At 40.8% G+C, this 24180-nt stretch overlaps 1 protein-coding gene across 3 annotated transcripts in view; it reads left to right on the top strand.

Annotated features, from left to right (window-relative positions):
• The window catches only part of SPSB4 (splA/ryanodine receptor domain and SOCS box containing 4), a 176751-nt gene that overhangs the window by 70439 nt on the left and 82132 nt on the right, over positions 1-24180 (top strand). For 2 of the 3 annotated variants that reach the window (XM_075031890.1, XM_075031892.1), the window contains exon 1: positions 18089-18575. The exons of the other annotated variant lie outside the window; for it this stretch is intronic. The gene's annotated coding sequence lies outside the window, so the exon portion shown is untranslated. Of the gene's footprint in view, positions 1-18088; positions 18576-24180 lie in introns of those variants that run through there. 3 annotated transcript variants of the gene reach the window in all.

Consider the following 24180-nt stretch of genomic DNA (forward strand, 5'->3'; position numbering starts at 1 on the left):
ACTGTAGACTTGCTGAGACTGACTTCCATTTACACTTAGTTGATATCAAAACAAAAAACAAAACCCACAAAAAAACCCCCAAACCTCCAAACCCAATCATTTTGATTTCACTTCTAGTCATCTCTCTGAAAAAAAGATCTCCATGGTGGTTTACACATAAGAGGGTTTCAAAAGAAAACGTTATAACAATCTAGTCTTTGTGTCAGATTATCTTAGGAAAAAAAAAGGCATGAAAAAGTTTGAACTCAAAGGGTAGTTCTTCGCACGTAGAAATTTTAATGCCATTTTATAAGTTAAGCTTTGTTTTAGAAGCACAACAACACAGATGTCTTTGTTCTAAGTAAATCGAGTGCTCCTCTTAAAATAAATAAATATGAGAACTGTTTTTGTAGTAAAAAAGAAACCCAAATTTGAGATGCTATGTTAAATCAAGCAGATTGTAGAAGTGAATTCCTAAGCTTGTTTCAGAATTTTTACCCCCCCCTTGTCTCCCAAATGAAACCATAGTAGAGCATATGTTTCAGCAGTTTATGCGGTAGAGTGTTATCATTAACATTAGCAATCTGCTTTTCTAAGTGTAGTGAACACAGAGTTAAAGGAATTTAAAAGGATGTCCCCCTGTCGTAAGTGGTATGGTAAAACATGAATGAGATGCCCAACAAATCTCCAGCTCTTCTGCAGAGGTGAGATGCCATAACTATACACTTATGAGTAAGGCATTCAAATACATGTTCTCAGACTGCATTAATCTGATTTTCTGAAAGATCTTGGAGGAATTTGAAACCTCGCAGGGCATAATTTTTTGAAACTCTGCGAAACTGTAGGACAGTCTTCCCCCCCTCCCCCCATGAGTGGTGGTGGATAAGCAAAACCTTTTTGTCATATTTTTCGCAGTAATATAACTTTAAAGGGGGGGGGCGGCGGGAAGGAAATAGTTTAAAACATACTTTCTATAAATTTTGGCTCTTCTCCAGGTACAGAAGGCATCAGTGGTGGTGGAAAGAGAAGGCATTGGTGGCAGGTGGAAAGCAGAGACTTTGAGGCTTTTGGTTTTTTTTTTTTTCATTGTGATGGAGAGTTTTGATTCCACTCAGCTGTAGAACTCGGCTCATGTTTTGATCATATACAGCTTGAATCTAGTGTGCTGCCAGCATAGCAAAAGAGTTTTTGTTGTCTTGTATTTGAGAAACGTATGGTGGATTACGTGGATAAGCAGAGTCTAGTGTCTGCTGACCACTCATGCTCAGGGTTGGATAGTAGGACACATGTTAATTGCTCCAAGAGATGAGCCTGCTGCTTCTCACTGTTACTGCCTCATACCAGTGGAATGATTGGCGTGGACTAGGGTAAATGCAGAGTCGTGCTTGCTGGCTCTTGAGGTTTTCACCACAATGTCAGAGAGCTTTTCTTTCATCAGTAAAGCCTTTTTATCAGTAAAATGTTCAGGTCAGTCCTCAAACTGAATTTGCAGGTTACATGTTACTGCATAATTGAAATACTTTTTGCTACTGAAATAATCCTTGACATACAGTAACATGCAGTTTGGAACTTTTAAAAAATGAGATTGAAAATTTTTTAATGTTGAACTTGGTATGGTAAAGAATAATATATCTCCCAATACTGTATTGTTTCAAGACCTGTGCAGATGTCTAGTCCTTCCACTAATCCTTTGCATGAAGCTAAGAGCAGATGTTGCAATTTGTTATCTTGACAGCACAATGAGTGTTGCATTCTGATTTGCAGTTTTAAGTATTAATGGTGAAGTGCTAAGAGGTGATAAGGAACATAACCGGTGTGAAGTAATGAGGAAAGCATGTTTATAAACAAGAGTATTTACTGTCGATGTCCATTTATCACCAAGTTATGCTAGAGACCAATATATCTTTCTTGGCTGGTTTGTGTCTTTATATTTGGATATTTTTATATGAATAAAATAAAAAATTATTACCTAAAGAGAACTGTACTTATGTAGCTTGGGTTTTTTTGCTTTCTTTTTTGAAACTTCAAGGTATTTCATGAACCATTATCATAATGACCTTTTGATTCACAAGTTTCTGTTCTTATTAGTGGTTAACTAAAAAAATATAAGGTGACAGCTTTGTGGCTGCTGTAGTGATGGTTTGAAAATAAGAAATGCAGCTTTTTTTTTTTTTTTTTAACCAGGAAGGAGTAAAAAGCAAACCAAATTCCTGATCATGTGTAAATAATCTAAAATTGGCAGGAATTCGGCGAAGAACTTCCCAAATTGTTAAGTGTGGATTACAGCCATTTGGCATGTTTTTCTCAGTTCTGCAATGTCATGTTGTAGTACAGTAGCTGGATGATTTTACCATATTTTGGGAGACTATGTGAGTACTTGAAAGCTTTTATGCAGTGACTTCAGTCTTTTCAGCCTCTCAGGAAATAGTTCTATTTTTGAGTATTTGAGTTTAATCAGTGCCTGTGGAAAGCATTAAGGATTACAAAAGCAAAAAGCTCTCTGGGTTATGGATTTCTGTTCCTTAGTATCTGCAAAGCTGCCGGTGTATTTTGGGTAGTTTTCTGATTTATTTGGGGAAATGAGTGTTCCATAGGTTGAGGGTGAAATTACAGTGTATTCATGCTGTTGTACAGAGCTTCTATCTTTAGACTCCTAATTGAGGCTCAGAGGATTCCTGTATAGCTAAAAGTAAGACATAGGTACCCCCAGCAGGTGGTTTATAACTTAACTATAACAACTCTAATTGCTCTCTAGAGGAGTACGCCCATATCCATATAGGAGACACCATACATGTGTCTTGGTATGGGGTTGTGAGGAGAGGAGACTCCTAACTTAAGTACAAAAAGGTAAACGTCTGAATTAAGTACTATGACTATCCCCTTTTGTGTCTAGTGTGTATGATTATACAGGGGCATACAAATCAAGTTGCGAACTGTAAATTCACACCGTTGCCTATTATGTGCTGTCTTCCACGGGCAAGCGCTCAGTAAAAGGGAGGGAGTGCTGACTCTCCTGGTGTTGAACATACTCAAACATTGTGGGCTCTGGACTTTCAGCCACACCTTAGCAGTTACGCTTCTTCAGGCTTTCAGAGCTCTTGATGATCTCATTTTATAAACATACTTGTTAATGCCTCTGAATCACGACAATCTGAGAACCTATTGATGTGGAAAGGTTGCTCCATACAAGATTTTCATCTCAATGGCATGCTTTAATGTAGATTTAGTGTATTCAATGACTGTTGGTTGCCCCATGTGTAGCAAGTTATGATTAACTTCTGTTTTCTGTGTAGTAGAATTTTCATGAAATAATGTTTGTGGAACAATACCTGTGCAAAGAAATAGTCCTCATATTCATGGCAAATCTGCCACTCATTTCAAAGTGAGCCTACTTATAAAACAAGTCTAGGTGTAATTAAGGAAATAGTTTTAAAAATGCCTGTCCTGACAGTTCATAATAGTTTTGTAAACTTTCACCAAAACTTGAAAATTTTACAGGGAAAACTTAGTAGGGCATCAGTAGAGCATTTAATCTGGATGTATGGTTGTGTGATAGATGTGTGAAAAAGCATGTTAATCTAATTTTTTAAAAATAAGAAATAAAGCTTAATAGATCCTAATCTAAGAAGGTTTTCCTGCATATTTCTGAAATTAACCTACTTCAGAGTAGGTTTACTAGTAGACAGAGTAGGTTCACTGGTAGAACACTGAATAGTTTTAGTAAATTGATCCTTTTTGCTCTGCTATAAGAAAATCTACATGGTGAATTGCTTAAGGAATTGTAGTTAACTCATACATTGAGAATTACTTTCTTCTAGAGAGAATCTAATTGTGCGTTTAACCAATTTCAGGACAATTTCCTTATTTAGAGCAGAACTTTACTTTTGCAGAAGAGGCCTGGAGGGACAGACTGCAAAGGAAACGGGGAGAGCTTCCTCCAGGTTGTTTTGTTAAGGTGGTTTTTCCCTTACAAGACTTTCTCCTCTCTATTGGCTCAAGGTCAGCAGTGACTTTTCCTGGCTTGCCTGAAGCACAGCAGTAATAAGAACACACTTCTGGAAATGTCTGTTGCCCTTGGAACTAGCCCTTAGAAAGGGTTTTGTCTTTAAAAGTGTGGAGGAGCAACATTCAGCCTTAGCTTAATTACTTTTCATTAGATTCATAGTTTGTAGGATGGGAGACTGCATACGTTACTTATGCTCCCTGAAGATTTCTTCCTCCTCTGTCCCCTCCCTTGCTGACCTTGCAGAGATACTTGACTGGAGCCAGAGCTGCAGTGGTGCTGGCTGACACAGGAATGGAAGAGGGGGAGATCCAAGCCTGAACTGCACAGCCATTAAAGCTGCTCTTCAGTATTTGCCAACCGTAATTCCACTGGAGTTTTACATTAATTAGACTTTGGTACATTGTCTTGAAGATTAGTTAATCTTGTCATTGTTTTCATGCTGCTTACTAATACAATTAACAGGTATTAATCCCTATGCTTTTTAAGAAATGAACAATAATAGAATTTCCATATCAGCTTGTTTTTTGCAAGCGTCTTTCCTGAGCTATACGTTTATGGCAAGATAGTACTAAATATTGCTATCTGCAGCTCTACTAGGTTTAAAAAGTCCACCATTTAATTTGAAATGGCTTAAGGAGCCCTAAAAATACATTTGAGTTATAGTCAGCTTCTTAACATACTTCAGGTACCTCTACCAAATATTGATTTATTTTATTTTATTTTATTTTTAGATTTCCATATTCTCAAAACAACACTACTTCAAATTACAAGTTCAGTTGTCAGCGGCATGAATTAATGTTATCAATAAATCTTCCTTCCTCCACATAGTAATTTTCTAGAGCCTGCATTTTGCTATGTTTTAATGAAAATAAAGTTGATGCCTTATTTGGCTAAATGATGATTGAGATTTTGTTATGTACATGGTTTGGATATTTTTCTATTTCATCTGGCTCAAATTGGTTATAATGGGTCCTATGTTTAATGTTTTTTTAATTATTTCCCATCAACATTTTAAGCTACATGTCTCATGGTCTCAATGTTACATAATTAAATCAGACCTTAATAATAAATGGGATCTTAAAATTATTTAACTCAGTTTTTAATAGATATGTTTAGCATCTCCATTTTAGTAATCTCATAAGGAGATTATCTTTTACTGAGGAATCAAAAATGTTTCTGTTATTTTGTTGGTAAAAGTCTGTAGATTTGAATGAGACTTTTTCTTAGCTTGAATTTTTGAGGTGTGTTTTTTCCTTAGGATAATTTTCTTGTATGAGGAGAAATATCAACACTTTTTTTGTGTAGTGAACTAACTTTCTTCTGTAGTGAAAGTCTGTAAATATATCTAGTTGATCTAACATTTTAAAATGTTGGTTGAATTGTATTTATTTTTTTCAATTATCTGGATCCACTTGAAGGAGAAAAACCCGAGAATGTTCTCAAAGTCGAGTGTAACTATCTAGTAGTCCAGAGAGAGAAACACATTCACATGGAACCATGTCTCAATAGCAGGATTTCAAATGTTTCAAAAGCAAACAAGCAATTATTTAAATAATAGAACAAACACCTGCTCCTTAAAAGCCAAAAGCAAAGAAAATCCCCCCCCCCACGCCCCCCCGCAAAAACCCAAATCCAGAAGCATAATCTTTGGAAAAAAATGAGTTACTGCCTTAGGAGTTTGCTGACGTGAAAGATGATTCCAAGCTCACCAGTTGAACAATATAGTCAAGTTTATAGCGTTCGCTTTAAATAAATGTTCTTTGAGTGCCTCTTTTTACTGAACATGTTTTTTTGTTGTTTTCAGTTTTCCTGTAGCGTCCTCCTCCTTTCATCTTCTAGATTTTGAATACATTTTTGACAAAGTGTGATTTATTTTAAAAAAAAAAAGGAAAGAAAAAAGCTTTATGCATCTTATATGTGGGACTTCTTCTTTAACCGAAGAAAATTGTAAAGGATCTTGTCAAAGTTGATTTCTTTGTGTTGATCTAAAGAACTCAAGTTAAAAGCTTTTTGAAGTGTGTAGCAACTGCAGCAGCGTTTTCTATGGATGGGAGATCAGAGCTATATAATTAAATAGCTAGCTGCATATATATAACATCTAAAAGCCTGCTATCTTGTCCATTAAATAACTTTTAATTTAAAAAATCCTGCAATTAACCATGTGGTAATATTGTGGTATGATTAAAGGAAGTTTTATTTGAACGAGAATTCATTTATTTGCTAACGAGAACACGGTTTGGCAACATACTATTTAACTCCATCTCTGAATCAAGCTTTCTGCATAGTAGTAATATTATTACAGTTTAATGATAGAGCTGCTGACTTACAGTTTAACTGGCATGCAATTACAAAGCTTCTTGAGCAGCCTGTTCTCATCCCCAGCTCCACTGCTAGAGACTTCCATGGATGACTGCCCCAGAAATGGCTGACACTTTGTGGTCATGGTTCACTTCAGCATCCCACAGCAAAATATTTGGGGGAGAGAGGCCTGTGTTCCTGAATTATTTCTGGAGGGAGGATTGAATATCCCACCCCTACTCTATTGAATCAGGTTTAATGGGGAACACTGAACTTCTAAAACAGGTAACAGTGAAATCTTCTTCCACACCCTCCACCATTGCCTCCTGTGACCATGTGCTCAAGCTTTGTTTTACTTTCCTCCTGCATAGCTCTTGGAAAGAGTATCCATGTGAGATCATTCCCTGTCTAGGAATAGGTGGGTGGTGAATGTGGTTTCATGCTCCTCTGACCTGCCTCAGTGGGCTGTCTTGAGTACCAGCCACCTAATGAGGTACTTCTAGTGAGGATGACAGGGTTGGTTTTTCTTCCAGCTTCACTTTCTCTGGGCTGCTGGAACAGAGTAGCTGCATTGACTTGCTAAAGCCCACTGGAGGTTAGTGTCTCACTGGAATCAAGTGTCCTGTTTTGCCTTCTCCTGCTGGAGACACCTGGATGTTCCAGGGAGCTCTCGCTCAGCCAGTACCAAAAATACTGAGGATGTGCTGCTAGGACAATATCCCTCAGATGGTCGCTGATGTCTAATGTTATGCTGCTGAATGTGATTATTTCAAGTCATATTGAAACACGAGCTGGTTTCGTCATAAAGTACCTATGTAGTAGACCTCTGAGCATCATCTGAAATTTAGAAGTCACAGAAATTCTCTTATCGTGTATTTTGGGATTGGACTGATTGCTGCAGGATATGAAAGGGAACAAAGTTCATTTGAACCCTCCTTCCAGAAGGTTTAATGCTGAACTTTAAGTTTCCTAACCCATGATTGAAATAGTTGTCTCTAATGCTTTCTTCATGTGAAAAATCCATGGCAAAAGTAGTTAAGCATATGATCTCCAGTAACATAAGGGATATATCATTTTGATTTGGCTCATGCTGACGGTGTTCTACGTACTGTGTGAAAACAAGGAGAGGTGACAAGATTACAATGTTTCCTTCCCTTTTTCTGAACAAAGAGGATAGTTTTTCCATGTGTGTTTCATACTAAACATTTTAGGTCCTGTGTCTTTTCTCATCAAATGTTCAGTTCTGCTTTTTTTGTACTTCTGAAATAGACTGCATCTTTCAGTTGTAAGGAATGCAACTGACGGTACAGAAGGGGTAAGAAAATGTCTTTGGCGAAAATGTCTTTGGCAAAAGTGTCCTAGAAATTAGGCTTGAAACAGGAAAGCGCAGTTTTATATGTCTGTAGGTATGTATTTAGGTATCATCAGTGATGTATATGTATGCTTTGAAAGGTCTGCTGTTTTGTTTTGCAAGTGTGTGATATGGTGGGTAGCTAATGTATGAGACGAATGTGACCTTGCTGGCTCAGAGGGCTATGTTGGACAATGGCAGGACAGGGCAGAGCCTTCTGTGGCACTGAACTGTAACATGCTTTGTTTAGATCAAAACTCAGCAAACAAATGTTTGGGAGTGTATTTTTGGTGCTGAGTTTTTTTTCTAAATGGTACTTCATAGGCTTCTAATAAAACAGAAAGGGAGCCTGTAAGTAGTATCAATTATCCCCAAATATGTTGCAGAGTGAGTGAGTTTGCTTTTTTGGAAGGCAATTCTGATGAGTTTCTGCATGTATTCAAGACAGGTTTTATTGTTCTGGCAAACTACCGACATGTCTGACTGCTTAGCATAGTCATATGCTATTATTATCAGTTAACTTTCTGAACTCAGGCACTGAACAACACAAGATTCCTGTTAAATTTTCTTTTTCTTTCTTGGCCAAATTGTTCTTCTGTCATATGACAGAATTGGGAAGAAGTTACTGTTCAAACATATCCATTCTTTTTGACAGAACAATCTGCAAATGTAGATACTAAATGTTCCATTTCATAACATGTATATAGAATGCATAAGATATTTTATAATATATTTGGAGTATACCCTGAAGATATAGTTTATTAATAGAGCTAAACAATGACTGATTTGTTTCCATTAAAGATGTCTTTTGATAAGTTTCTGATTAAAAGAAAGAAAAAAAAAGTAGTTTTCTCTAAAAAAAGTGAAAACAGCTGAAATGCATGCAATTCAGCATTATGAAATGCGTAATACTATGCAATTATTATTTTAGATACAAACCAGTTAATCTTTCAAAGGAAAGGAGTTCTTGGTATATCCAATTTCATGTACTGGCTGCACTTCTGGTGTCACTGAGCGATGTGCATGACAGCACTTCTTCCAAACAAGCAGTTCTCTTGTTAAAATGTTTGGATCATGGCATCCAGGAAGAAATAAGAGGTGATTAGCTTGTAGGTAGGAATGCTGTGTTGCAGACAATGTGTTGATCCAATTACCGGGGGGGGGGATTAGAGTTTATGAAGTCCTTGTTTAACTTCCAGCATAGAAAAATGTTCATTTTTCCTCTCTTGCTCTCTACAGTTTTCATTAAATGTCCCTTCCTCCTAGTGAATTCAAGGAAACTCAAGCTGTTAACTAGCTTGTAGGATGGTGTCTGTGGCATGTTGGAGTTTGTCTCAAGCTAAATACAGGCTAAAATTTGGGAAGCAGACTCATCTTAGAGATGAAATATACAGTAGCGTTAACGCTTAAGAAAAATAGGTTGATACAATGGAAATTCTGCCTAGCTCTTAGCTACATCAGTATGAACAGGATCATCTAACTTATGACTTCATGTATAACTCCAAAGGTGGACAAACAAAGCATCTCTCTTAACTGCAGATACACACTTCATTTTCATTTTTGAGGGTTGGAGCTCTGCTGTGATAGATACGAAAGAAATCCTGAGTCTCAGGGTTTAGGGGCTTTAACACCAAAATTGCAGATAACAAAGGGGACTCTATACGAGTCCTGAATAGTTTTTCCTTCTTCCCCTAAATAAATTAACATAGTCTTGTTCGATTTCTTTTTTACATCTTTAAACTTGCATTCTGTCTTCTTTGTGCTGATATGGCAGTGACATGTTTCTATATTTGCTTATCTCGATCTCATTCAAAATTCACACGCTTCCTGAATATTAGCTCTCCTGGCTTTACTCCTCATCCTTATTCTTCTGTGACCTGCTATACTTGTCGGACCAGCTGTTACTATGATACTACCTTTTCCCCCATCTGGAAGGCAGATGGGCTAATCCACAAAGAGCCACTATTTGTTCATGGATCAATTTTCAGAGAGTCTAATGTGAACAACTGACAACCTTCCCAAAGATGCTGAACATGTCCACACCTGGGCAATGTTCCACAAAACAAGAAAAGTCTTTCAAGACTTTTATATATTCCTCTCTATATATAGGATAGGAAGAAAGACAGACCATGGTAATTATTTTTAAATTAGGAGATTGTTTTGCCCCCTTATGCAAGTGCCTTCTGCATTTTTTTTATTTCATTCTATTTTTTAAGAGAGGAAGTAGTACAAAAGTAAAAAGAAAGGACTTATTCTCCTCTCCTAGACAACAGCAACTGCAGTAGTTTAAGTATTTTACAAATTCAGCAAGGATTGTGTCATATCAGAAGACTGATGGTTGTTTGTATTGACCTATGATCTCTTATATGTTTCAGTTCTCCTGCTGGCAGTCCTGCTCTTTATTTAAATATTTGGGCTTTGTTGCCTGGAGAGTCACTATATCCTTGCTGTTTAAATATGATGTAAAACTATTTATTCTCTGTTTTCGGAAATTTTGGAGTACAAGATGGGCTAGAATTACACTTAGTCTTTCAGAGTTTAGTTAGCAGGGGGATGTATGCCATAGTACATCTGACATCTCGTAAAGTGCATATACATTACTGTAAGAAAAAGCTCTGTTGGAGGGCAGCTTGTTACTTTATGAATCCTATTTTTAAATCAATCATAAGAGATTGAAAAATAAGTGAATAATGTTTTCAGGTGTATTTTTGGGGTGAGTTAAATGATGAGATTGTTTTCTTTGTCTCCTCAGACCTTGAGTTTCTAGTCTAAAAGACAGTAACTGAGATGTGTTGTCCTTGACAAAGAGTTATACCTGACCAGTATCTCTACTGCAGTCAACTTTGTTTTCCTTCACAGAGATTGTATCTCTCTTGTGAGCCCTGTGCATTGTCCCAGGTAGGGTAGGCAAGACTTTAGAGAAAATATAACAGAGAGTCTGCACATACTGTAAGTTGCTGGGAAGCGGCTCTGTAGGTGTGATGGTTCCATAAAGAAAATGATACATTTTCACTTCACAACATAGGATGTCACAAGAGTTGTAACGCATTTTAATTGAAGAGTGGAACTGCTTTCTTGTATAAGCTGGCTCACGTGTATTTTGTGCCTTTCACCTTTGTTCACCATCTGTCCTTGCTGGAGCTGACGTCTGCCATCTGAGGGCTGCCTCCCTGATGCTTAATTCTCTGATTAGATGTTTATGGCACCCTCAGAAAAACTCCAGAAAACCAAAGACAATCGGGTGTCTTTGTATGGTACTACACACTTCCATATCCCCATGGCGCTTTTGTGCGTACACCCTTACGAACAGCCTTTTGTGTGTCCAGACCCCAGATGGTTGCCTGCAGTCACAGCCGTTAGTAGAAGAATCATATTCAAATTGTCTAATGGATAATAAACTGTACTGACTTTGCTTTTGATGTGAATGGATGTTTTCAAGTTGAAGAAACAAAAGATCTCCTGGGGAAAATTGCCAAAGATATGTATCATTGTAAATCTTGAAGTGGGGGGGGGCAAGCTGAATAAATTACAACTACTTCTTTGGTTTGCTGTGGAAACAAGCACTGCACAAGTTGAAGACTAAACCCCAGAAAATATGGTAGAATTAGTAGAATATCCCTTAAATCCTGTTGCCTATATCATTGCAGCTAAGCAACTAACATGGACTTTTTTGTATGTTCTGAATTCACACAGGCCATATTTGATACCTGGAATACTTAGCAATTTAATTTTACTAAAACAAAATGCTTCCAAGAAGACTTTACAGTTCTTAGAGTATTCCCAGAAACTGCAATGGCTATAACTGAAAGTCTCTGAAGGTCTCTCCCTTCCCCTCTGCCCTTTAAATCAGGGAACAGAAAAATGTGACACATCCTGAGAGTTTCAGATGGAGTTTCCCGGAGTTTCAGATGTTCATAATCAGTCTGAGCAAAAAAGAGTCTACATGGATATTAATCAGGCTTAAGTGGTATCTTTGAGTAAGTATTCAGGGCTGGGAAAACAAAGTTGTGGTGTTTTTTGTTTGTTTTGTTTGTTTGAACATGATGAAAAATATATTAATGTAAATTTTTTTTTTTAGCTTTCTGAGGCATGTTGCTAAAACATGTTTTTCTAACAACTAAACAGTTTTAAAAATCTTTTTAACATAGAAAGGTGTGATTATGAAACAGTAAAACTCTTAGATATATCTAATATTCCTGGAATATTTTTTATATATCTATTAAAACCAAACTTATAAAAGAAAGGTGAATGTCTAGAATATGCTGGGTAACAGCAGTGGTGTATTTTTATAGGGAGGATGTGAATAAATCCATCTTTGATACAGATTCCACAAGCTTTGGAAAATGCAGGACTTTTCTTCCAGAAGCAAGGCAGAATGCAGGGTAAATTCTGCCTTTTTGAAGAGAAGGATCTTTTTTTGGACCTACCTCTTCATTTGTCTGACAGTTATATTTTGAAATCTTGTGGAAATTATCCACTAAGCAGTTTAGGAAAGCCGTTTTGAAATAAAAACCAGTCCGTTTCAGTTAAAAAATTTTTGGGCACTGTGAATGAGAGATACATTATTACTTATATTTCCAGAAATACATTGTGGGGAAATCTGGGTGACAGATCTACCCCCATTAGCTCCTCATGACAGGATTTGAAAGAACAGCTAATGTGCTATGGTTTTGCATGCTCAAGTTGCCTGTAATCCAAAGTATGCATCTTGTGGCTTTCCACAAGTAATTATTTTGGGATGTCATATTCACATTAAAAAAAAGATAGGAGAGAAAGATCATTGCAGTGACTTCTTGCTGACTATAAAGTCAAAACTTTTCCCATAAATATGGGAATAATGACCTGTTTATGAGAATAAAGACCTATTCTCTCACTTGACTGGCTTAATGGACACGTACCAATATTATCAAAAGCATCAATAATATCTAATCAGAGTTTCCTTCACATATGTAGTAGCTGATGTAACAGAATGAATACACAGTGACCTAATGATCCAGGGGGCTTGGATCAGTCATAATTTGGTCTAAATCAAGCTAAGATGATATTGATGCATTGAAGAGACTTAAGTGAGCTAATGAGGATCGACTTGTACCCCAAACTCATCAGTGTCACTGTCCTTTTGCAAAACAAGCATGTTATGTACTGCAGCATCAGCAGTGTTGTATACTGACTTGGTTTGCAGTGTTCCTGTGACAGCCATTGTCCCAGACTCTACATCCATCTCTTCCTACTGAAAATTTTGTGTTTGATTTCTCTCCTGAAATGGACCTTCCTATTGTTGCATTTGATTACTATAACGTACTCCGGGAAGTGCTACGTAGTAATACCACTTGAAAATTAAAGCTAGTGCAAAATATGATTATATTCATTATTAGATTTCAGAGCGGAGACCACGATGCCAGAGTCTTGTGAACTAGCTGCCAGTCAGGTTCTGATGGGGTTTGTGGCATTGTAATGACTTGAAAGGGTCTAATATAGTTTCAAAGCAACTTCTAAGAAAATGCCTCTTTGTACTGGACTGCAGCAGGCAGTGGAGGTATGGGCTCTCTGGGTTTCCCAAACAGGAACTACCTCCTCAGAGATCATTCCCAGACAGAGGTTTCTGTGTTGGAATTTAACCACTGGAATTTGCCCTTTAGGTTGTGCAGAACCCAAAATAAGTAAGTAGAATGCATTTTGGATTATTTTCAGTACTGTAATAACTATTGCCATTGTTTATCAGTTGATTCTATTACATCCTCTGAGGTGTCCCTACCTCGTTTACTGTTGGCATAGACCAAGTAGTTATTACAGTGTTTAAGAAAAAACCCTTCCCTGAAAACCTTGGTCTGTCTTGTTTCTGCGTTGGTGGAAACTTATGGCTGTCTATGTCCAACTAATTTTTGCATGAAGGAAATTACTTGAATGCCAGCTCCCCAGAGAAATCAGTTACTTCAGACAGTCCTTGAGACCATGAGCTCTGACAAAGGTAATACATGAGCAAAACAAAAGGGGACCTGAGCTGCTTTTTTCTTACCTGAAAGTATTGTATGTGTATAGTCCAACTATTTTTTTCCTTATCTGGTCTGTTTGAGGAAGAGACTTGGCTATGGTATAGGATATGAAGTATAGAGTAAGCTTTGGAAATGCATCTGAGAGTGTGGGTAGCTCAGCTTTTGGATAGGCGGACTTTTGACATTTTAAAATAAGCTACTTTTGCAATGTGAAGTATTTCTGAATGTCATCCTTATTTCTCAAATGGGGCATGCAGAATCTTTATCCTCTGTTTAGAATCTTTGAACTAATGAAACATTTATGCAAGTGCCAATTTCCTAATCTCTGTGGGTTTTCCTCATTGTGTTTGTAGGGGGAGGTACTCTAAGAAGGGAAATTCTAACTTCTGCCCAATGGCCTGTGGGAGCAGATCTGAGTCTTAGCAGCAATGTCTCAATTCATTAAGAGATGCATGTATCCTAGCTTCCTGGTTAATGGTTTTGGTAGACTCCAGGTAGCAGTGGTAAAGTTTGAATTCACTGTTACAAGTATGTGGCCGGGTCAGAATGAAAACACTCGTGTAGAGAAGCTCTATCACCAGAGAGTGCTTTGAATGGTTAGAGAAAGGTATGTGCTTCAGTGTTTCTTTGGGTCCTCTGATAAAAACGTTCAGCACTCATGGAAGCAGAGCTTTGGGACTGGAGTACTTTTAAGATGAAAACATCTTTTATGGGAATTTTGTGAACTTTAGACAATTATAGATAAGGTCTTGTCTTTTCATGTGGTTATCTAAAATTTCTGAAAATAAAGACTTTCATCATAGTTCTCAACTTTGGCTCCTGTATAAGAATGGTGATTGTGGTATTGCTGTACCTAAGAGGGCTGTTATAAATAATATGGGTTGCTTAAGCACTTTAAATGGAAAATGTGATGCAAGAAACATAGTTCTTACAATCCATAAATATAAATTGTGTTTTTGTGCTGTCTTGTGGACTTCAAGATGGGCTTTGTCCATACTGCCCACTCTGCTGATAACCGTGTTTGCCGCCTTGCTCAACTCTCCCCTCTGCCCTTCTCTGGAGCTTGCCCAAAACTCAGACCTGCATTCAGGCCTGCATCCAAACAGGAAGAATTCAGGGGATGTAGATACATGGGCTATAGAAGCAGTGCCTAAATGGTCTCTAGCTGTGAGCTGCTCCTGCCTGTGCTGTGAGGCAGCTCTGATGGGAAAGACAGGCAGCTGCAGGGCAGGCAGCCTGGATGTCAGCAGAGCAGCTCAGCCTGGTACAAAAAAACAGAGCAGATATTGCCACTCTGAGTATAGCAATGCCCAGAAACCAAGTGGGTAAGATATCAGTGAATTGATTTGTTATTTAGCTGGATCGTAGGATCAGGGCTTAGTACTTTGTGTGTGTAGGAAATGTTTCCTAATTACTTTGGAGTGGAGTTGAGAGTGGATGAAGGTTCTCCATGTGGTAAGCATGGAACTTACCTTGAAGATGACGCTGTACAGGAGGAACAAAGTTGGGCAGTTCACTCTTTTTGTCTGTTTGCCAAGCTCAGATGCCAAGATACCTTTTCAAACTATGTTTCTCACGTGTGATACAAGTAGAAAGCAAATTATTGCCTTCTCTCATCTAAAGCAACTTTGGTTTTCCTCATCTCTTTTTTCTTCACTGCACTTACTCTTTCATGAGCAGGTTTTAGTCTCAACTGTCTGCCCAGCAATTCCAAGCAGATAGGAGAGGCAGATTTCTCACCTGCCCCTCACCGCCTAACAGTGGTGTTTCCCAGTCACATACAGAAACATGTATTATTCTTAAGCTTTCCTTTCTGACTGTGATTTTTTTATTTCGTGAGGTTAATAAAACCAGTGGAAGACTCGGGGAATCTGAGTGATACACAATGCTTACTATACAGTGTGTGGTCAGCCCTTCATGTGCGCAGCTCCAGGAACTATACGAAATGGTTGATTTTGCTGATTGTTTGTGTCGCTGATTTTATCTTGAAAGGTTCATAATGTAGTTATACAAACGTGCGCCTCTTTCTCACCTCCCCAGGTATTGTACAAGATCAGCTTGAAAGAACTGGCGGTATCTATACTGTGTTCAAAGTCTGTTTTAAGATCGTGTTAGTATTTTAAAACATGATTGTTTCCTATTCTTTTAACAAGCCCTGTGGAGAGGTGTATACATTCTAATGTATAGACAAATAGCATGTTCTAGCCCTCATTAATCAAAATGACACTTTCTATACCCTAAGTGTTTTCACATTTGCACATGAAACATGTTCCCAAAATTCTCTGCTGCCTGATTGTTCAATTTTCAGACCTAGGTGTCTAAAGCTGGCTGAAAAGATACCAAAGTTGACTTCTAATGTGATTTCTTTAATCTTCTTTTGTAGAATTAGCATTACAAACCATGTAGAAAATCTTTCCAAGTTTGGTTTTTGCATCAAGCTTGGCACAGGCATGAAAGACCACATCCCATTGTACGCTGAAAAACATACCACTTACTGCCAAAAGATGTGTTAGGAGACACTGCCGCATGGGGAAAGTGTGTATGAGAAATGAGTCTGTTAAAAACTTAGGAAAAGAAAGCAAACCATCCTTCAAGGCACAGCCTTGCCCATCTTACTCTGTTCAAACATTGCCCATTCTAGGGCTCCTCTCCCAAATGAGTGCCATGGAACAGGTATTAGCTGGTGCTCACATCCAAGAGAAGGATTTAAATTCAGTAACTCGTCTGCTAGTAAAGAGCACAGACAACTACTCATTTCAAGACTTCCACGTGTGTCTATATAAACCAGACAAAGACCGCCTGAGGGAGTCGGAAGCAGTAGAAAGCCTTTTCCAGGCTTAAAGAACTGTGAAGCATATAGAAAACTCCCATTCATCCTTTGTTTTCTATCTACTGTACTTCTACAAGTTATCCCAACGGCTGCTGGGGGCACGGGAGTGTGTGCAGGGCCTGGAGAGGAACTTGAGTTTAGTGCTGCTTTCTAAAATATTTCAGTAGGGTTCTAGAGTGTCTGACCCCTGGAGCCACCTCTCGGTCCCCACAGAAGGGGTGCTGCCATAGTCTTATGCTTTTTTTGCCCATGTGGCATGTGTGAAACATGTGGCCAGTTTTAGAGCAACTTGTACTAAGGATTTCTTGACTGAAGACTCTCAAAGAATTTGCAGAATTTCCTCTCCATTTTTTTTATGGTCTAAGCATGGGTATTTCTCTTGTCTGGCTCAGTTCTTTGCTAAAAGCCTGTCTGAAGACTTTAGTAAAAGAAATAAAAATAATGTAAAAATAAACATTGCCATGAAAGAGTAGGGAGGGAAAATCTTGCCTTTTCCATCCTCAGACGTATAAAGCATAGGTACAACAGCAGAATTTGAGGAAAAATACTTATGTATGCAAGTTCTTAACCTCTATAAGTTTTTATTGTCTTGTCCTGCAAGAGACAGTTATTTTATGTCACCCTTACCGACTGCTCTCAAGTCTCTGAGAGAGTTTAATCTAGTTTTGGGGTGAGAAGGCCATAGCCAGTGTGAGGAGATGCAGCACCGACATCGCTTGTCCTGAGCGCTGCCCCAAGCGCTGCGTGTATGAGAGGGAAAATGCAACGTCTGTGTAAACCTATGCTGGTGTTCCTGGGCAGGGGAGATTTAGAGCCAGAGGTTATCAGGATTTGAACACACTGATTTTCAGGTTGGTATTTACTGCTATTAACGAGTAGCGATGGAAGCACTCGCCTTTTGACTGTTTTGTAACCTGCACGGGTTTGACAGGACTTGCCTTGCCTGTAGCCCTTGTAGAAGACGGGAAGCTTCCTTGGAAGCGTGGGTTTGGTTTTGGCATCCAACAGCCTAATGAGAGCTTCTCCTGCACGCATCTGGCCTGGAGAGATCACATACTGCAGTCCCCCAGCCCGCAACCCCCACGACTATACACCCTTAGTTTTTACGGCGGTGCCAAGTGCGCAGTACCAAGCCCCCGTGCCATCTCTGCCCCGTCCCCCGCTCGGGCTCTCCCTGGCAGACCACGAGGTGCCAGCAGGAACCCGCTGGCAGGAGTTTTTGCGCTTTCCTGCTGCTTCCCCTTGCGCGAGGCAAGCTGGAAGGCTGGCGGTGGCGCCGGTGGGGCCGAGCGGCCTCCCGGGCCGCGCAGCACCTCGCCCGGAGCTCGCTCCCGCCCGCCCGCCCGAAGGGCTGCGGCGGCGCGTGCTGCCTTTCAAGGAAAGTTTGTAGGTGCCCGAGGGCGAGCTTCGCGCGCGAGCGGCGGGGGCTGGCGGGGGGCTGGCGGGGCGGCCCCGCTCCGCGTCCGCGGGGGCCGGGCCGGGGCGGGGGGAAGGGGCGTCGCCATCTGTTGTTAATTCCCCGATCATTGGATTAGTAACCCGCGGTGATGAGATCAGCGGGATCGGCTTTCGCGAGGGGGCACAGCGCTCGCCGCGCTCCCCAGCTGCGCCGGCTCTCGCATGAGGCGGCGGCGGGCGGCCCGGGGGGAAGGCAGCGCGCACAAAGCCCGGCAGCCGCCGCAGGCCGCCTCCCGCCTCACCGCCGCCCCCGAACACCGGGCGGGGCTCCCGGGCGGCCCGGCCCAGCCGAACGGAACGGAGCCGAGTCGAGCAGGGCGGAGCGGGGCTGCGCCGCCCCGAGCCCCGGAGCCGCCCGCGGCCCCCCCCCCCGGGCTCGGCGCCCGCCTCGGTGCCGGGCCGCGGCGCCTGCCGGCTCCCCCGGCCCCCTCCCGCCGCCACCCCGCGGCAGCGGCTCGCCCCGGCGCGGCGGCAGTTGCTGGAAGTCGGCGGCAGGGATCGGTCTCTCTGCCGGGGCGAGCACCGCGTGAAGGCGATACTGCCGCAAGTCACGGCGACCGGGGGGTTTGAGTTTGTTTACTCGTGATTGGCGTCTCTTCCTCGGGACTCTCTTTCTGCTGGCATAACGGATTGATAGAGGTGCTTTGATGGATTTTTAGGGTAAGTTTGCCACGGGTGGGTTCTTTTCTTCGTGGGAATTCTGCGTTTTGTTGCACAGCGTGTAGAGAAGAGGGGGGTTTGGTTTTGTTTTTTTATACAGTGCTGTTTTTCAAGCTGGTGTTTAAAGAAATACACTTCTGAACCGTTTTCTGTTTTATAATGAAACCTTTTACAGTAGAAATCAGTTTCCTGAGCTATAAAAGAGGATTATTTCTAGGTGTTAGATAGAGATTTACATTTCTTATAAACTGAGTTTATTTGACTTTGCACTGGTGAAAGCAAAATCTCTCGCCTGATGATTGTCACAAGCTAATATTTTACAGTGGTTACTTGGTGCTTTTCAGGCAGTGAAAGCCAGACCTCAGTTCAACTGTTCAGACAGATCTGAAATACTAAACTCTCTTCGCAGCAAGGGTAAGAGGCAAGCTGAACCCTTTGTCAAGTCAAGCCTGAATTTGTACAAGAGGCTTGGGTTTCAACAAAGAAAGGTATTGACTGAATTTGCCCTCACGTTACTTCTGAAAACTCCCAGCCGGGCGGTTGGGTTTGCCTTCGTTGGTGGGTAGCTATTTCTTGCAGAGGGACCAAGGGCTGGGGAGCTGGACGCTGCTCTCGCAGTCCCATTCATCCCTGAAGAGAGGGATCCGGAGTAAGGGCAGCAAAGGAAGTTGATGTGGCAGCGTCCATGCTGGCAGCAAATAATTTTTATTTCTTCGTGTCTAAGGCTTAAAGTGTAGACTGCTACAGCAGGGAAAGCGTCCTATATAGAGAGGTGGCCAGCTACTACTTCAGTTGCTGGTTTGATGTTGGCTACAGCCCTTTGGTGCTTAAGTCCTACCTGATATTTTCACAGTGCTCTGTTTGCCCTCGGTGATAGAAGCAATCCCTGATAAGATATCTCCACATTGCGAAAGAGCGTATCCTCCAGGGAAAAAACAGCCCGAAGAGTTACTCTTGATGCTTGTGACTGAAACTGGCCTGGCTTGTGCAGCATATCTCAAAGGATCCTACATTTTTAATTTTGTTTCTGTAATTAATGTAGCTTGTCAGAGATGTGAATATCAAATTGCCGTTTGATTATTTGGTGCTGCTGACAGAGTAATGCCAGATACAGTACGTTCTCTTATCAGCAAGAGAAAGTTTTATAGCTGGTCTTGGTAACGAAAGTCTGGTTTTCTTGGTAGCTGATATGCCTCAGTGTCTTGCTGCAGACTCTGGATGTCCTTGGATGACTATCCTGTGCCTCAGTGTCCCTGCCAGCGCTGAAGGGAGGCCCGGTACTTCCCTGCGTCACAAGGAGGGTAAAACTTTACAGCTCTGTGCCTTGCTGAGGCCCTCGTGTGGGTGTTGCTCTGGAAGTACTTACTGGCACTGTTAGGCTTGGAGAGCCCTGTGTTCGCGCTGATACCATCCTACCAACGTGCTCTCCGGACTTCTGTTTGTCTTTGCAAATGTTACTTCAGCCAGCTTTGAAACACCAGGCTACCTGTTCAACAGGCTTTGGGGCTTGGGAGTAATAAAGCAGTGCCACCTTTTTGCAAGGAGCTTTTCAGAGTTATGAGATTTTGGGGGGTTTTCATGGAAGCATAAAAACCCCCTAGTGAAATAATCAAATATCTTGCTTCTTGAAAGAACCAGAACTTCTGATCTTTGGTTTGACCAATTTAGTCATTTTTACAACTCACGTTTGTGCAGCATAGGAATTTCTGAACGATGGGCCATCTCTCCTGTGACTTAACAAGTAGCAGCTCATTAACTTGTCAGGCTTCATTGTTGCTGTGTAAACTTATGTAATGGCTTTTCCATGTACCAAGAAAAATCGAGCAAGCTATTTTTGTCTCATTTTTCTTCACAATCACTGTTTGCCCCTCTTCTGTGTATAGGTCACCGTCCCCTTTTTTTGGGAAGGAAAATAATTTTCACAGTGGAACTCAATGCCATGTTGCAGGACTCGATGTGATGGTTACTTTGAGTTGACTTTTTTAATTTGGACAGCTGGAGACTTTTCCTTTGAGGATTTGTTTTGCCTACACATTTCGGGCATAGTGACAGCAATCGAGAAGGAAAGCAGAGCACGGTTTTCCGAGATGTTAATTGTTAAAAATACTTGGTTGAAGTCATTAGCAACATCATGTTAGATATTCAGCTGTCCCATCCCCATAATTCTTGGCCAAGAAGAGGAGGGTAGAAAGAGGGATGCCTTTACCAGATTCAAGTTCTGTAAGCCATGCTGCGCTTTGGCTGTCCTCTGTCTTTAGCCTGCTTGACTGCTCACTACTGCTGCACTGACATCCTTTACTCAATTGTTTTTGTGCTGGGCAACATCACTTCAGTGCAAATTTGAGGCTTTCAGAGTGCTTCCAGGCATGGTAAGTCCCAGCTTGAATAATGGTAACGCAGAGCGGTCTTGATACTCGTTTCCATTTCCTCCCTTAGTTAGTGAGGATAAATGCACTCCTCTTCTTAATACAATACCTGTGTAAAGGAAATCTAGACATATTTTCTTTTTAGCAGGTTTCCCAGGATAGAGGTTTGATGTAAGTGTTGCTGGACTTCATAAATCCTGGCCTAAGGCCAAGGCAAGACTGATGGTAGAGGAGCAGAGGCTGGTATCACGGGCTGCCTGCTTTCCTGACACCATCCAGGAAGCAAACCTCGGCTCATGGCTTGAGTGGTGAAGAGCTCCACGCTGGCAAAACTGTTTAGATGGATGCAGCTAACTTAGTGTGGTCTCGCTGAGCAAGGTTAATACAGTATGCAGCTTGGGGCTAGTGGAGATGTAGGCCACCCATGTTGTCCTGGGGACTTAAAGTATTTAGTAAGCCAGTATAGATCCATTTTCTGTGATGAAGGCAATGCTTAAGGCTGCCCATTGAACAGTTAACCAGTTTTTTTAAAGTCAAAACTCAATGTAGGGTTGCTATATGTAGCTAAATATTTTATAATAATTCTGGAAGTTAGTGTTGTTGGACTTACTTTTTGAAAATAAACATGTGCTGTGGACTGAAACTTGTCAGACCAGATAGCTACCTCGCCCACACGTATTTTTCATGGGATTGTGTACATGCTAGTGAATCTGTGTCACTCCCTGCAGCACACACATCCTTCAGGGATGGCTGTAAGCTGTCTTTGTAACATGCAATTCAGACAGCTGGAAACTGCTAGCTGATGTATGGTTGTGCTGTAGGACAAGATGTTAATGCATCATGCGCTTCCTGGAAGAGTAGTTTGTCTTTAGACTTCTTTAACTTTGCTCAACTTATGCTCAGGTCATTTGCAGGGGTTGGTTGGTTGGGGCATTTTGCTTATTTGCTTTTTGCTTTGAAAAGGTCCATGTGGATCACTAACATGGTTGGTAGACCATATCCTACAAGTATACTAGAATGTGCCACTCCAGAAGGGCTGAATTCAGAGTTTACTGATGACAAACTACTGTTGTCCTTTGAGAAAGTTATTTTGTTACACTGTCCAAGCTAGTGTTGCTTGAAGACATCTGTGTACTTGACCTGTGCCCTCTCCAGGGTAAAAGTATGGGTGGGTGCAATCTGAATCCCGCTTTAAGGTGATGTCCGGTATGATGTCAGGAAGTGCCTTTGCTTTGCCTCAGCTGCTTGTACTGCTTTACAGCTCACAGTCCTTTAGATAGTATGGTGATAGAATTGTTTTTTTTTTTTTTGTGTGTGTGTGTGTTTAGAAAGCTGACAGAAGCTGACCTATCAAGGAAAGATCCTTGCCCTGAAGAGATTTCATTTTAAAGCAAAGCTTAAAGAAAACAGAGAGCCCCAGTAGCCTTGGTGGCAGCATGGAAAAATGCATCAAAGAGGAGAGCAAGAAAACGTGGCTAATGTTTTGGGAGCAGTGCTGTGTAAGAGAGAGCAGTGCTCGCGGGGTGCCACAATTTTGAGCTAAGAACTGCAGTTGCAATTTGACTGGCAATATTTGTTTAAAACCTGATGGCTATGTTTTGGCTACCTCTGCTCTATTAAAGATTAGGCCTGTCCATCAGGAGTGCTGGGTAGTGCTCATTACTTTCCTTCCTTTGGCTCCTTTTCCACCAAAAATGGAGTAGTGACAGGTACTAGCCTATTTAAATTTTTGTGTGTGTATATTTATATTTTTTGGGGGGTGTCTTTTTTTAAATGTCTGTCGTCTTTGCCTCAGAGGCCAATGCAGTGCAGCTGCTAACTTGTGTAGCAGTTGAAATGCAGAAATTTAACACAATTTGCTGTGTTTTGGCAACAGCAAAGAAACACTTGAGGGAGCGTTTGTATCTATTTTCTTCCTTAGTAAGAGGTGAGGTGCCTAGGCTAAACATGGGTGCTCAGCTGTGACCTAAATCTGTTCATACTGAAGTCACTTGAACTCAGACCAATGCTGAGCAGTATTTTGTATAGTTTTTCTGCTTATTTTGTGTATCTTTGGGTTGAACATCGTGGTGTAATCCTGCTCATGACTGGTGTCAGATGACAAGTTTTATTGTGTTGCACTGCAGAGCATGAGTGACTTAGCAACTGTATCTTTAAGGATTTGTCAGAGGCTGAAGTGACAAGTAAGCTTTGTTGTGCAGCACGAAGTCTAGTAGTGTATGAAATCCATCTTTGAGCTGATTGCAAACTAATTCTTTCACAGCCATACAGCAGACTCTTTAGTTGGGTTTGCTTTCTTGATTTAAATATGTGGATCTCCAGAAGCTCATGCTAATACTGCCTTTCTCATTTTACCCTATTGCCAAAGTCTGGTGTGCACTTGTCTTCTATTAGACTGGATTGTCCCTTTCTATGTTAACGTTTCCCAAAGAAGGTCTTGCAACGGGATTTTGAGAGAGGGAAAAGGTTGCCCATGTTTACCCTGTCTTGTCAGAAGAATGAGGATTTCCTTCCTGCAAAAAGAGGTTGGTGGCCTGGGACCTAACCAGGGTCCAAACTGCAGTAGCTCTGTCTCCCAAAACCTCCCCTTGGTGGAGTAGCTCTTGAGCTTCCTGCGGGTGGGCTAGACAGCCTGGAACTCTTTCCTGTCTCTCCAGGCTGCGGTAAGGACTGCTGAGTTGCACTTTGCTGTTGTATTTCTTCAGTAGTTTTTCTGCTTGGTACCTGAATATAGCAAAGCTCTACGTGACGGGGAAAGCGAGGCTGGTACCTAGAGGCCATTCAAGCTCCTTCTACACCTAGCAGCAGCAGCTACCTCGTGTGACTTCCAGTTTTTCTTGTGATTAGACTGCTATGTTCAGTAGTCTAAGCAATGCTGTTTCCATTTGTTTTGTTTTTGTTTTTTTTTTTTTTAATTTAGTAGCCTTTGTTAAAAATGGTGTTTCTTGAATATTTAAAAATCAGCATGTTCAGAATTGCCCTTTCAAGGGACCGTTAATCATGCAAGAGCACTTGCATAGCTTTAGGCGTGGAAAAAGGTGGGATTTTTCAAAACTGCTGAAAGGTTTAGGTGCTCAATTGTCATTTACTTTTAACTGCTTCTCCTCCATCTCTTCTTCAATGAATTTAAAAACAAATTGCCTCCAGTGGAAAGATACATTTTTTTCATTGGATATTGGAGGTCATCATTTTAAAAGAAAGCCTTGTTGCACAAAGTGTTTATGTCAGTGGTACGTTTC

This window comes from Buteo buteo, chromosome 7, assembly GCF_964188355.1.
Source record: "Buteo buteo chromosome 7, bButBut1.hap1.1, whole genome shotgun sequence".
In the NCBI taxonomy this organism is placed as follows: Eukaryota; Metazoa; Chordata; class Aves; order Accipitriformes; family Accipitridae; genus Buteo; species Buteo buteo.